Source organism: Uloborus diversus, chromosome 7 (genome assembly GCF_026930045.1).
Source record: "Uloborus diversus isolate 005 chromosome 7, Udiv.v.3.1, whole genome shotgun sequence".
In the NCBI taxonomy this organism is placed as follows: Eukaryota; Metazoa; Arthropoda; class Arachnida; order Araneae; family Uloboridae; genus Uloborus; species Uloborus diversus.
Window position 1 is genome coordinate 135,893,068 of NC_072737.1, and position 15,509 is coordinate 135,908,576.

The following is a 15,509-nucleotide window of genomic DNA, read 5'->3' on the forward strand; positions in this document are numbered from 1 at the left end:
TTAACAAGGTATTATAGTCTGGGGTGCTTTTCCTTTGATAGCCGGACCCCTTTGGTCGTAATTAGAGGTACACTTACTGCACAGCGGTAAGTTGACGACATCCTACGAGCTGTTTTGCTACCGTTGCGTTTGCAGTACACTCGACTGGTTTTAAGCAAGACAGTGCGAGACCACATACGGCACGTGTTGCTATGAACTATCTGAACGCTTCTCAAACACTTCCTTGGCCTACCAGATCGCCAGATCTGTCTGCATCGAGCATGTCTGAGATATGATAGGAAGGCGACTGCATCTGGCACGGAATGTTGATGATCTCGTTCGACAATTGGAGCGAATTTGGCAGGACATGCTACAGGACACCATCCGGGAGCTTTATTGGTCTATGCCATGCCGTGCTTCATGCCATTCTTCCTTGTATCCAGGATAGAGGCGGGTTAACACTATATTTAATTTGTTACTGTAACTCTGACATAAATTATTCAGTTGTTCTGAGAATTTAATCATTTACTATTATGTACGTTGACTTCCTATCCACCAATTTTCGTGTCAATCGGACAACTCCTTCCTGGTGCGTCAATTTTTTTTTTGTTATAGAGTGTGTATAATAGCTAATGATCGAGTAAACGACGAGTTTCAACAATGAAACTCGCGCCACTGCATGATAATTTGATAATATGTTTTGGTAATGTTTAACATGCAGGGAAAATCTTTATTGTGACAAGGCTGAACTCCATCCGATTACTGTTTTACTTGTAAGACTGTGTCATTTCAGGGAAATGAAAGAAACGAAAGAATGTTCAACAATGAAAGCTACCGACTGGGGTTTAGGGTTAATCCACTGGAGTTAGGGTTACAATATCAAGTATCAAAATATCTGAAACAGGCAATGGCTTCGTTCAAATGTAGAAGCTATTTCCACCCGCCAAACCTTGACGGGCGATTTTCTTGTTATGTGATAAACTAATAATAGGACAATGATTTTTTTTTAAATTCGCAACTCCAACGAACTATAGGGGGCACTGAAGTCACTGTCTAATGGCGGAATTGAAAACTAAAACAAACGCACATGGTAACGAAGAAAATGCTAAAAGTGTTGTGATTTTTGTTCGGACGTATGATTTTTTCACTTTATTCTTTTTAAATTAATTTTCAAAGTCTTGTTGATATTCTGACCCACGTAGAAAGAAATGAGAATTCAAGAAGTATTACTAAACGTCAAACATTAATGCAAAGTACGTAGTTCATAGTTCTAAGCAGCCATTTTCACGATGTTGAATTCGATATTTATCAATTCTTGATAAAACTAAATAATAATTGTGGCCTGACAAGAATAACAATTATTGCTAGAAAATTTAATATGACATTACAAATTATTACCAAAAGAAGATGATACTTCTTTGCTTTGCTTTGGCTAGCACTTGTTTTCCATTTGTAGCTGAGTTATTTCTCTTGAATTCCCGAATCGGTTCATTTAAAAATTTTCTGTTTCGATTTTTCTAATTTCTGAGTTACGATTTAATTGTGTCATGTTATGCAAATCATCAACAAAATTCTCACGGATATATGGTGGTAGTTTTCTTTTCAGTTGATTGACAATTATTTCTTTTTACTTATCGAATTCTGTAATCTTACTACCATTTTATTCCACTCATGATAAAAATTGAAAATGGTTTAACTAAAAACGCGAAATCTCGCCAAGGCTACTTTGCTCGCACAATACCAAAATTATAACCCTAAACAAATTTGGCGAAACCTTTCAGCTGAGAATAAAAGGAATAAAGTAAATTCTTTCTCGGTTATTCATTTTGTTCTACGATAATAAATTCAAGAAAATATTTTGCATACTGTCCATTCCAACTAAATGCTGCTGTAAAATATGGTAAGTTTAATTAATTTAAGATTAAAAAAACCCCCATATTCTTACAAATTCATACAAAACAATAAAATTTTTTACCTTGTATAACGTTATCCAAGTTTGTTAATCCAGTATTTTCGCTTTTACCAATTATTAAGGAAATAATGAAAACTAACATTATTTTGAGAAGCTCGAGAATACTACTAAGTGACGAATTAATTTCTGTAGCTGAAAGCAAACTAAGACACATCGATTGCGTTAATAAATACTCGGAACAAACTGCCTGTGTTTACGTCAACAGACACACGTGGAACGCTTCATTTGCAGTTTTGTAAATCACCGCAAGGTAGCGTATTCGAGCGCTGGAGTTCCGAATAGAGTTTAAGGCGCTGTCCACAAATGATGTCACATTTTAAAAGAGGAGGGGTTGTTCATGATATTGTAACAGTTTGTAACAATGAGTCAAAAAAATTGAAAGAAAAATGTGGCATCATTTATGGAAAGCGACTAAACTAAAAGTGATCGTCTAAGTGTTAATTTGAAATTCATTGATCTTTTCAAATTAACACTTATATATTAAGTGTTAATTTGAAAAGATCATAACTTACTACTATATATAATACTTTAATATATTGTTTCATGAAACAAGAATCATTTCAAATGCAATGAGATATATTGTTTTCGATAAAATAAAACATTATAGCCTTTGGGCTGCAAACTAATTTAGCAGCTCTTTTAGTTGAAATTAATTTTTTAATTAATAGTAGCTATTTAATCCAAAACTTTTATTCCTTATAAAAACTATAAGATTACTAAAACCGCTATGTTAAAGGTCAGAATTTTCGTCTAATAAAAAATGTTACAACATTGTATTCATGTGTATATTTATTCAAATAAGAAGAAATTAATATAAAATAACATTGCTTCAGCCATCAGTTTGTAAAAAGATAATAATAAAATATGAATAACAGTTTCTTTAAATTAAATTACATTTTATTTTTCCCCATTTAAAAAGTAAATAAAATTAAAAAATATAAGTCAACATATCATATAGTTTAAAATTTTAAATGATTTGGATGTTAATGGGTAACATTTAGTTATGAGTTTAATTAAGACTATCAAACATGTAGAAAAACAAAAAAAAAAGTGAGCTTAAAGTAAACAAGGAGTTACTGTTTGAATGAAAACATATAAATCAATTGTATCCATTTTTAGTTAAACCTTTAAACAAGATCTCAATAAAAGTATAATGTCTTTGGTTATAAATAAATGTACCATTTGTTTCTTACGCTGCATAAATCAAAATCAAGAAATTGTAGTCTGACTCTAAAATAATCAATTTAGAAATGTAACAAAGTGCAGAAGGAAGAATAAATGTGAATTCCAGATTTTCACGGAACATTTACTGATAGGGTGATTTCTTTGTATTCGTAAATCAAACGTATTTTGTTTTTTCCTACCATAAATAAAGTACTAGCTCTGGAAAAACGTTTAAATCACTTTGCACAATAAATGAGTGACGCAAATATTCCCATAAAAAATGTATCATAAACCGAAATGTAGGATTTGACAGATTTAGCAGTTAATATTGTAGCTGAAATCTTATTTATGCTTTGTTATTTAGGTTTCCAACAAAAGTCTAGCTTTTTTCTTTAAGTAGCAAAGTATACCTTTGAAATAGGAAACTTTCTTTTTATCAGGTTTTATTTCCCTTTTTTTATTACATTTTGAACTACAACTTTAATTAGATGTGGATGAAATTTCTTGTTTAAGTACTCATTTTTTAGACATAGAAGCAGGCCCAACAAGAGGACATGTCAGCCTAGTCAGATACTAGGGACCGGCGAGAGTAACGCAAGAAACAAGAAGAAAAGAAAAAAAATAAAGAGAAGGAAAAAAAAAAGAATGGCAGAAAAAAGGAAGAAAAACTCCAAATAAGAGAAAAAGTAAAGATTAAATAAAATTTACTCTTTTGGTATTTAAAGTATGGCACTAAAAAAAGTAAATCGTTTTCTAGTAAGCAGTTTTGATTTTTCTCCCCCCCCCCTTTTTTCTTCTTTATTCCATTTTATCCCTCCTTGTTTTCTTCTTTTCTCCCTTTTCTTTTCATTTTCTTCTTTTTTTTATGGGGAGGGCGGGAGGGGGCCCGCCGACATAACTGACAAGGATCCCTCCTTGGCTCTTTGCGGCCCTGCATAGAATATAAATGTGTTTATCTAATTATATCAAAGGACAGTTTTCCATGCTTGATTTATTTTAATTAAATAAACAGTACAAACAGTAAAAATAACCTAAAAGTTCAACTAGCTGATGCTGTTCTCTCTATAACCCTCCTTCTAGTAAGATTATTGAAATTTATAAATTTTTAAAAAGAACAGCAAACAGGAAAAAAAACAGTAGCAAACAGATGTAATACGTTTTCACCACAAAACCGTCTTAGAAAGCAAGACAACTCAAACAAATTATAAAATTTTAATTTAAAAACACCATTGAAGTTTCAAGGATATGTTTCAACTTATTTTGCAGTTAACTGATGATGAAATCATTTATTCACTACAAAATTCCGTTTTAATCAAATTAGTTCAGTATCATGTCTATAATTTTTCCAAAATATAGTTCGCGCAAGAAAAAAAGTTCGTTTCACAAAAGCGTCACAAACCTCTGTCTGCAAAGACTTGCATCAGAGCATGAACGCTTAACAGTGTGTCTGAGAGTGAGTAAATAATCGGAAGAGGATAAATAAATATCTTTGTGCTGAAAAGTAAAGAAAGAAATAACAACGTCAAAAAGCACAAAGAGCAGATTACTGCAGGCAGGTGTTTCGGCGTAACGAGTAACGTCTTTTTCAATGCTAAAAGGGTGAACTTATCGAGGAAAAGTCATCCACAAGCTCATTTCTTTCGCTTTGAAGAAGGCGTTCCTTGTAACGCCAAAACACGTGTCTGCAGAAATCTGCAATTTATGTTTTTTGACGTTGTTATTTCTTACTTTAATCGGAAGAGGTTAACTAAAATTCATTCAGAGTTATAACTTTTAGAAATAAGTAATTATCATTTAGCTAAAATTTTTGGTTACGAATACTTTAATTTGTAAAAAACGAGTTCAATTTTTTTTTCTCTGTTTTACCTGATATCCATTCTTTTTTATTAAAAAATGTAAAATGACTTATGTCAATGTAAGAACGTTTAACAGTGTCTGAGAATAAGTGAGTAATCGAAAGAAATTAACTAAAATTCATTCAGAGTTATAACTTTTAGAAATAAGTAGTTATCACTTAGCTAAAATTCTTGGTTACGAATACTTTAATTTGTAAAAAACGAGTTCAAGTTTTTTTTCTCTTTTTTACCTCATATCCATTCTTTTTTATTAAAAAATATACAATGACTTATGTCAATGTAAGAACGTTTAACAGTGTCTGAGAATGAGTGAGTAATCGGAAGAGATCAACTAAAATTCACACAGAGTTATAACTTTTAGAAATAAGTAGTTATCACTTAGCTAAAATTCTTGATTACGAATATTTAATTTGTAAGAAACGAGTTCAAGCTTTTTTTTTCCTTTTTTACCTCACATCCATTCCCTTTTATCAAAAAATATATAATGACTTATGTCAATGTAAGAGCGTTTAACAGTGTCTGAGAATGTGTGAGTAATCGGAAGAGGTTAACTAAAATTCACGCAGAGTTTTAACTTTTAGAAATAAGTAGTTATCACTTTGCTGAAACTCTTGATTGGGAGTACTTTAACTAGTTAGAAGCGAGTTCAAGCTTCTCGTTTTTTCTTTCTTACATTAAGTCCATTTCCTTTTACTAAAAAATACACAAGAACATTTGTCAATGCATAGACGTTTCACGATGTCTGAGAATGAGTGAGAAATCGGGAAGTTTTTCTAAAGCGGTTTTAACTAAAATTCACGAAAAATAACAACGTTTAGAATCATGGAGTAATCACTTGGCTGCAATTCTTGGTTGCGAATACATTAGTATGTCAAAGACGTTTTAAAGTTTCCACTTTGTCTTTTTTTTTATCTTCCTTCAACCATACCAATTCCATTGTATTAAAAATATACAAAAACATGAGCAAATAACTTGAAGAGGTTAACTAAAATTCACGCGTGATTATGTCTTTTAGAAACACGGAGTAATCACATGACTGAAATTCTCGCGGTAGCAAATGCATTAATTTGTCAGAAAAAAATTTAAGTTTTTATTTAGTATTTCATTTTCTTTCCTTTCTTCCCTCGTACTTCTTTTGTACTCAGAACAAGAAATTGTTTCCCATATTCGTTGATATTGTTTAGTAATATGCACAAGATACATCTTAATCATTTGTAAAATACTTTATTTCAAAATTCTAAAGGTTTTATTAACATTTGAAAACATTGTAGAATACATTGCTGATATCTTGTTGTTCGAAACTTGCTGCATCTTTACTTAAGAAGTATTTTCATTTTTTTCCTTCGCAAAGACTTATTAGTGAGGAACATAAACATGCCGAATGAAAAAAAATGATCATTGTTAATGGCATTATATTTTCGTATCACAAAATGTATTTTGTGTATTTTAATTTCCTCTCGAGAGGGAACATTTCCTTTCGTCTTAAAATATTTTTCCAAAGTACACAATAATCAAAACACTACTTATTTCAAAAATACAAACTGTATTAGAAGAAGAAGAAGAATTGCATTATTTAAAAATGTACATTGTAGCTAATTAATGGAAAAAAATTACATTACATGCTTTAAGTGGAGAAACCATTTTCATTATTTAATATTTGAACAAGAAATTAGTCTCTAAACTCTCCAGTTTCAATTGAATAACAATGCGTAAAAGTTGAAGAGATGATAGGAAAATGGAGCTATCATTGCAAGCGGGGATTGAGGCACTTATGTTTTCAAATATACTAAAGATGAATTATCAAGGGATTTTTTCTTTTTTTAACTTCATATGCTATGTTTCTAACGTGATGTAATACATTACTATGCTCTAAACGTTTAAACCAGTAAATTCGAACTTTAAAGAAACGCAGCAGCTTAAAATTAAACAGCATTTTTATACCAATAATTTCAAGAAAAACATCAACCGATTGTATTAAAATTAAAAGCGATATAAATACTGTTTAAGGCTTTCACGGCCGGCGTCAATATGGGGAGGTAATATTTCCAGGCTTATTGGCCGTGGTCTAATTGAAGTAGAAATTCCAGACGTTTCGGCTTGCTTTGCTGCAGCCATCATCAGTGGTTTGAGTTTGGTGAGACTGATGACATCAGTCTCACCAAACTCAAACCGGAAATGTTATCTCCCCATAAAAGCGCAATGGTTAATTAAGTTTGAATAATTTAGATTCCTGGACATCTAATCATTTCCTTTTCTTGGCTTTCAATCTCGTGCGAACACCAGATGGCTTGCTTCCGGTTTTATAGGGTGTGATTATGGGAAAGGGCTAAAAAATGCAATTTTTGGGCTTAGATAAGGGGTTTGTGACAAATGTTTTTTTTTTTTTGAATTTAAGTCTCCAAAATACAGTTTTAGGCAATATTTGATCACTTAAAGGTGTTCATGATCCCATGACCTGATAATTATTTCCTTAACTTGAACTTCAATGTTGAGGTTTCCCTCTTTAGAGCGTTTAAAAAGGCACAAATACCAGCTTATCAACTTATCGAATATAGAGTTGTAGGGTATCGGTATCAATGTACGTTCCATTTGCATCAGTAACAGTAGCATGGCCCAGTGATCAGCGTCATGTTTAGAAGGAATATTTCGGTAAGGACGGCTTTCTGGTTACTATTCACCAAGAATTTCGTATTCAGCTACAATTCGGCCCATTGTGGTAATGTTAAAGATAGGGAAAAAAACATGTTTGGGTATGAAATTTAAAAGCACTGGGGAAAAAACGCCCTTACGACCTCAGACCGTTACAACGCTAAAAAAGGGGCGTATGTAAGATCTTATAGAAATGTAAGTAAAATCATGCATAGTGGTCTTTACAGCGTGAGTGAATTTCATGCTGTAAATAAATTAATTTCACGCTAACATGATTCTGTTTGGTAATATAACGTATAATGCCAGACAGGATCATGTCAGCCAAGTTGAAACCAAATGCAAAACTTCTGAAAAATAGTAATCAAAATAACACCATTATGAATATATTCCTCCACAGCACAAGTCGATAATCACCAGGCAATGGCAAATGTTACTACTGTCAATGGCTATTATACAGCTATCTATCAACGCCACTTTTCCCGCCGTATCCCCACACAACTCACCCAGCGACCTGTCCAAATATGGGAAGTTTACATGCCAGACCCTGTATAATCATTACGAAAAAGCAAACTTTTATTGCAGACAATTTTGTAACTAGTTAGATCCATCGTTCTTCATACAGACTCTCCGAACTTAATTCCACGCATGTGAAGCAGCTACTCCTTTTACAGCGGTAATTCCAAGGTTTCTCGCTAAAAAAATGAAACTGCTTAAAAGGTCAATTGTTTTTCTTTAAATTTAATTTAAAAGTAAAAAAAATATATATATATATTCCGTTATAGGGAAAATAACTGATATTCAACGACAGCAGTTTAATCTTAGGCTCAAAATTTATTCATTAACGCTTCATGCAATAATTGTCTTTGTCTATCACTATACGAGTATATCAAAAATACAAAACTTGCAACGCTACGATTTATTGTATGTCCCAAGTGATGTTATTTTCCAAGACAAAATGCATTTTCTATTATGATGCCATTCTTTATTATACTCTACAAAAGAATAAAGCAATTCTGACTGCATTTGCATTTTCCAAACTATTCTGCTAAGTAGAAGTATTCTTGAATCTTTTGTTTTTCAGGAGATGTAGGATTTAGCTAACTTTTTCGTTTGCAATAACGTAAATTCAAAGTATGCTAGCATTTCTATTCTTTCCGGTGTGTGCTTTGCTTTTTTTTTATTTCTTAAGTACAGGTTTTTTTTTTTTTTAATACCGTTCTATGTGAGGATAAACAGCAATTTGTCATTGCTCAAAAACATTAATAGTTGAAATACACGAAGACTTCTCTTTTTCCTTAAATATAAAACATAAATGTTTTTCAAATATATATATATATATATATATATATATATATATATATATATATATATATATATATATATATATATATATATATATATATATATATATATATATATATATATATATATATATATATATATATATATATATATATATATATATATATATATATATATATATATATATATATATATATATATATATATATATATATATGTGTGTGTGTGTGTGTGTGTTTTCTATGATCAAAGATATTTTTGAAATAATTTGAAGCTTAATTCAATTAGGACAGACATGTAGCTGATCAGTACATTTTGCTACTGATCATGAAAAAAAATTGTTATTTAATTAGTTGGGTTGCTAAAAAACGTACTGATAGTGGTGAATAACAATGTTCTTTTACACCTAAAATATTTAGGAACTTATAATTAGGTTTATTAAATGGATCTTTTAGACCTAAAATATTTAAGAACTTACAATTAGATTTATTAAATGTTACCCAATTTCACTTTTTATGTCTGTAATATTGTTATCCTAAACCTAAACGTTAGTTTTGAATAACACAGTGCTTGAGTTTATTCAAATGATAGTTTATAGAAAGGTTTCGTTCTCCTGTGTCAAAGTACGTGAAACCTAATCTTTTGAAAAAAGTAAACTTGAAGTACCTTAGCTGTAAATTTATTCATTCAGCAAGACTTACGAATTAACATTTTAATGAAATGGCAATATTTGTCAACGGTTTTCTTTTATCGTCAACTTAAAACTAGAAATCATTTTATCGGTAAACTTAAAAGCAGACATTTTTTGTGATATATAGATACCTAGTAGTTTGTGTTAAGGAATGCAAATTTCACTTTAAATATTTCAGAATTTAATGCCATATGAAATTTTAATAGATCTTCCTGGAATAGTAACAAAGTACTTATTTTTTTTTATAAGCGCATGTAATAATTCCGGGTAAAAAAAGGAATATAAAAATTTCATTGAAAAAAAGGAAAGTTTGCATATATTTCATGAAATTAACATTAGTTTAACGTGTTATGTCTGATATTGTTTCATTATTTTAAACTTCTAATGTACTTCACAAAAGCTGTTGAATTAGTATCAAAGATTAAATTTTGTTATGAAGTAGTATTTATTAAATAATTTACTTGAAAAAAAAATGATATGCGGTCTTTTCCACTTTCTGCACATTTTTTTACATATGAGTTTACTATCAACAATATAAAAAATCTCATTTCCAAACAATAAGCGTGTGTAGTAAGATAAAATTAGTAATTTAAGTAGCACCAAAACGCATGACAAACTAACGTTGAATTAAAAAGTAAAAAAGGTGTAGCTTCGCTCAGAAAAAGTAATAAAAAATTTGTCAAAATCGCTATGAAAGCAAGATTTTAATTGTTACTGCCATCCATGTTGCCAGTTACTATTTTCGTAAAAATCAAATGTTACAGTAAAATTTTACGGTTTCCTCGGTAGGCCACAGCAACCAATTGGAGCTGGGATCGCTTATTTCTTCTGTGTAAATTACCGTAAAAATCAGCGATGCTGTAAGTGCACCGTTTTACAGTAACAAGTACCAGAAAATCTTCCTGAATTTTTAACAGTGTAAACTTTGGGGAACGACTATAGATCTATTCGTTATCGATAGATCTATTCTTCTAGACGCATATTCGTTATATCTATAGATCTTTTCGAAACATAATAAAATTCAGTTTTCGAAATAAAATATCATATAATAATGAAAAACAGAAAAAATAGTTTAGCCCTTTATCTTATTTCTAGAATTCACCTAAACTGTGTGAAAAGACTAAGGTCTGGTGGGGTAAAGTGGTCATAAAATCATAGGTTTTCAACTTAGGTGGATAATAAATACAACAAATTCTTTAAACACTTCAACTTTTCTTGTTGTTATTTTACATTGCATTATTAAAGAACGCGGGTACATTGAATTTTAGGAAGAAAAATATTGATTTTAGTAGTTTTATAGCACTTTCTTTTCCCTATGTTTTTATGACCACTTTACCCCATGGGATGGGGAAAAGTGGTCATAGCATGGGGTAAAGAGGTCATAATTAAAAATAGATGCAAAACCACATTATAAATAATCCTAATACTTGTATATTTCGGCTATTTTTATAGTTACAAATATATTCACGAGTACATGCGTGTATACACGAATATATACGTGTCGTGTGTTATACACGAGTAAACACGTTCCTATATGAGTAGATATATGTATACATCAGATACATGCATGCACGTGCCTACTTAAGTATATAAGAGTATATAAGCATGTATACGTGATTACGTAACAGGAGTGTATACGTGTCTACATGAGAACATACATGCCATATTTATATACGTGTCACGTGTATACACGAGTATATATGCGTATAAACGAACATCATATGTGCGTATGCACTAGTATCTCGAGAAAGTACGTGCATACTTGAGTATATATGTATATATGTGTATAATAGACGTATATACGCATATATAAGTGTCCGGTACATACGTACATATACGGGTATACGCGAGTTAATTCGTGAATACATCCAGAGCGTCTTTGGTGCGTATTCACGTATGTATGATATGTAAGCACGAGTATATACGCATGTTTACATGTAAACAAGATTATATACCTGTGTTGACATATGTACGTACATTTACGTGTATACACCAGTACATGTATGTATACACGAGAATATACGCTTATATACATTTCAGCCTACAAAATGAATCTAAGTTCTTGGGAAAAAATCAAAGGGGTGTGAGAGGGGAAGATAAGAAGTTATAATCACTGACGCGTTACATGCACACAAAGCCAGAAACTGATGGATGTAAAGTAGGGCGCAAATTTGTTGCACAAAGATGATTTTACCTTACATTTTAGTTTTTAAGAAATATTTAGAGCAGTTGTTAGAAGTTACAGCCTGTAGTAGCTCTAACACACGCATCACAACAAAGGCGCAGTGGCTGATGAAAGTTTTTCAAATATCTCGTTATTGCAACAGAGAGTGATCTGTGAATGCGACGCATGTATTACAGATGCAGGTCGTAAATTTCACCATTCGCTTTAAAACTTTCGTAAGACCTAAAATGTTGTGTAAAATTGTCTTTGTAATAAATTTGACTTTTTTTGCACCCATATGTTTCTGGCTTTGCGTGCATGTAGTGCGTCAGCATTGTTTTTGTGACCATATGTTCATTATGATTCTTGCTTCTTATCCTCCCCTCTAACACATTTTAATAATTTGCTCAAGAGTTTAAACTCACTCTGTATACTTGTATTTCTTATGCTTGTATGTAAGTGTCTACTCGAGTACGTACGCGTATATACGTGTCTACCTGAGTATATAAGTGTTCTTATATATACGACTATAAGCGAGCATATACGTGTATAGTAGAATGTATAGCTGTATGGATAAAAAATACTTGCAGAAATCCATATACGTATTTATTGGCGCATTTATGTGAACGCGAGTATATATGAGTATATATATATATACATGCATATGTGCTCGTATATTTAACTCCGTTTATTGTAAAAACAATACATATTAAGTAAAATTAATATTTAATTTGTATCTGCCTTATACTTATAGATTAAGTGACATTAGAAGAACAATATTCATTAAGCTTAATATTATGACCACTTTACCCCATCTTACTTAAATTGTTCTAAAAAATTATCTAAAATAGATTCAGCTAAATGCTAATGAGTAAGAGTTCTTGAGACATGTAGGAAGCTTCCTATGCGGTCAATTTGTTCCTAATTCTAACAAACAAAATTTCCCAAGGAAGTTAAAATAGGTGTTTAGATTTAAAAAAAAAATCATATTCACGCAAAATATTTTTTTTACCTAATAACATTTTACCAATTGTAAAATTTTGCATGCAAAATGTAGTGTTTAACTGCCCTACTCGAAACTAAAATTTTCACATTCATTCGAACATTTATTTCCAAGTTATAGTCATTTATTTGACGTATGACCACTTTACCCCATTGACCACTTTCCCCCACCAGACCCTATAGATCTACCTTCACGGGGTTTGGTGCTCTGGGCAACGAATAATACTGCAAAAAAAAAAAAAAAAAAACTAAACTAACTAATAAAGCGACTTCCATCTTTCGAAAATTGATGCCTTTGCGGATACCTACTGTGACCGCTGTGGGGATTTCATCATCATGGACGGTCCCCGTATTTCTTACTGCAGAGCCACTCCGTGAGACTCCCTTGCTTGAGCTATGCTGGTAAGCAAGAAGTTGAATGAAACAATTACTTTTCTTTCTTCCTGTTCTTCATTTTTATTTACTTTTGCTTTGAATTTTCAAATTGTCAAGTTCTCTGCCATTTGAAAAAAAAATTGTAATCAAGATTGCCACGAACTTAGACTTTTAGGAGTGCAAATTTTACAATTTACCAAATATGACACTGAATTCAACCAAACGGTAAAAGATGGGTTCACCCACTTTTACCTACACATGACGAGAGGAGATATTGGGCACTAATTAAAAGGAAATAAAAAACGCAATACTGAAAATATTTGCCGAATAATGACATTTTGAGAGGTCACAATGACCATACATCCAGGCGGCCCCCTGAAACTTTCCCGCAAAGGAACAATTTATTCAAATGTTAGAGGCTGAGATTAAATATATTTCTTATATTTTATTAAAACCTTTTTTCATCTAAATAATATCATATAATTTTAAAAATATATGATATTAACTTTTTCCCTATTTTAAGATAATTTCTTCGACAAACAACGAGAATAGATTACCAATTCCTTATTAAAGCATTGCTGCAGTCACAATGTCCATTTCCTGCTTCAGCGATTACTAAGAGCCGAGCACACTCTCATTGCCAACGAAGCATCCAAAAGTGAAAATAAATAACGGTCTATTTCCAAATAGAAATAAAGTAATGAAGACAAAGTAAAATATTTCTGATAAAAAATTAACCTATCCCTTAAATGGAAGAACTTTTAGATTGCTCAGTCATTAAAGTCGAAGGATCGGCCAAAGAAGACGGAATGCTGTGATTGATTTTATTCTTGGTGAAGTACAACACTTAAATCTGCAGTTGACTAACTAATTACAAATATATAATCTAAATGGTATGATGATATTTTATTGCAGGTTTTAACCCCAAACCTATTCTAACACGTAATTAAAAAATTTCTGTGTTTTAAGATTATTCCTTCTACAAACAACGAGAATATATTACCAATTCTTTATTAAAGCACTGCTGTAGTCACAATGTCCATTTAATGCTTCAGTGATTACTAAGAGCCGAATAGATTCTGATTACCAACGAAACATCCAAAAGTGAAAATAAATAACGATCCATTTCCAAAAAGAAATAAAGTAATGAAGACAAAGTAAAATATTTCTTTAAAAAGATTAATCTATCCTTTAAATGGAAGAACTTTTAGATTGCTCATTCATTTAAGTCGAAGGATCGGCCAATGAAAACGGAGTGCTGTGATTGAGTCCATTCTTAGTGAAGTACAACACTTAAATCTGCAGTTGACTAACTAATTACAAATATATAATCTAAATGGGATGATGATATTTTATTGCAACTTTTAACCCCTAAACTATTCTAACACGTAATTAATAAATTCCTGTGTTTTAAGATTATTCCTTCTACAAACAACGAGAATATATTACCAATTCTTTATTAAAGCACTGCTGTAGTCACAATGTCCATTTCCTGCTTCAGTGATTACTAAGAGCCGAACAGATTCTGATTACCAACGAAACATCCAAAAGCGGAAATAAATAACGGTCCATTTCCAAAAAGAAATAAAGTAATGAAGACAAAGTAAAATATTTCTGAAAAAAAAAATTAACCTATCCCTTAAATGGAAGAACTTATAGATTGCTCATTCATTTAAGTCGAAGGATCGGCCAATGAAGACGGAATGCTGTGATTGATTCCATTCTTAGTGAAGTACAACACTTAAATCTGCAGTTGACTAACTAATTACAAATATATAATCTAAATGGGATGATGATGTTAAATACTTTTATTATATTTTAGTGCAGATTTTAACCCCAAAACTAGTCTAGCACGTAATTGATAAATTCCTGTGTTTTAAGATTATTCCTTCCACAAACAACGAGAATAGATTACCAATTCTTTATTAAAGCACTGCTGTAGTAACACTGTCCATTTCCTGCTCCAGCGATTACTAAGAGTCGAACACACTCTGATTACCAACGAAACATCCAAAAGTGAAAATAAATAACCGTCCATTTCCAAAAAGAAATAAAGTAATGAAGACAAAGCAAAATATTTCTGATAAAAAATGAACCTATCCCTTAAATGGAAGAACTTTTAGATTGCTCGTTCATTAAAGTCGAAGGATCCCTTCTGCAGCAATGAGGACGTAATACTTCGCAATAGATTTACTAAATGCGGCACTAAGAAGGCGGAGTACTGTGATTGATTCCATTCTTAAAGAAGTATAAGAAGGGTCATTCAATCTTGGAATACGAAGCCTTTAATTTCCCAATCCGTTTTGGTTTATTCCTATTTGTTCTGTCATGATTTTTTTCGCCCACAATTTTTCT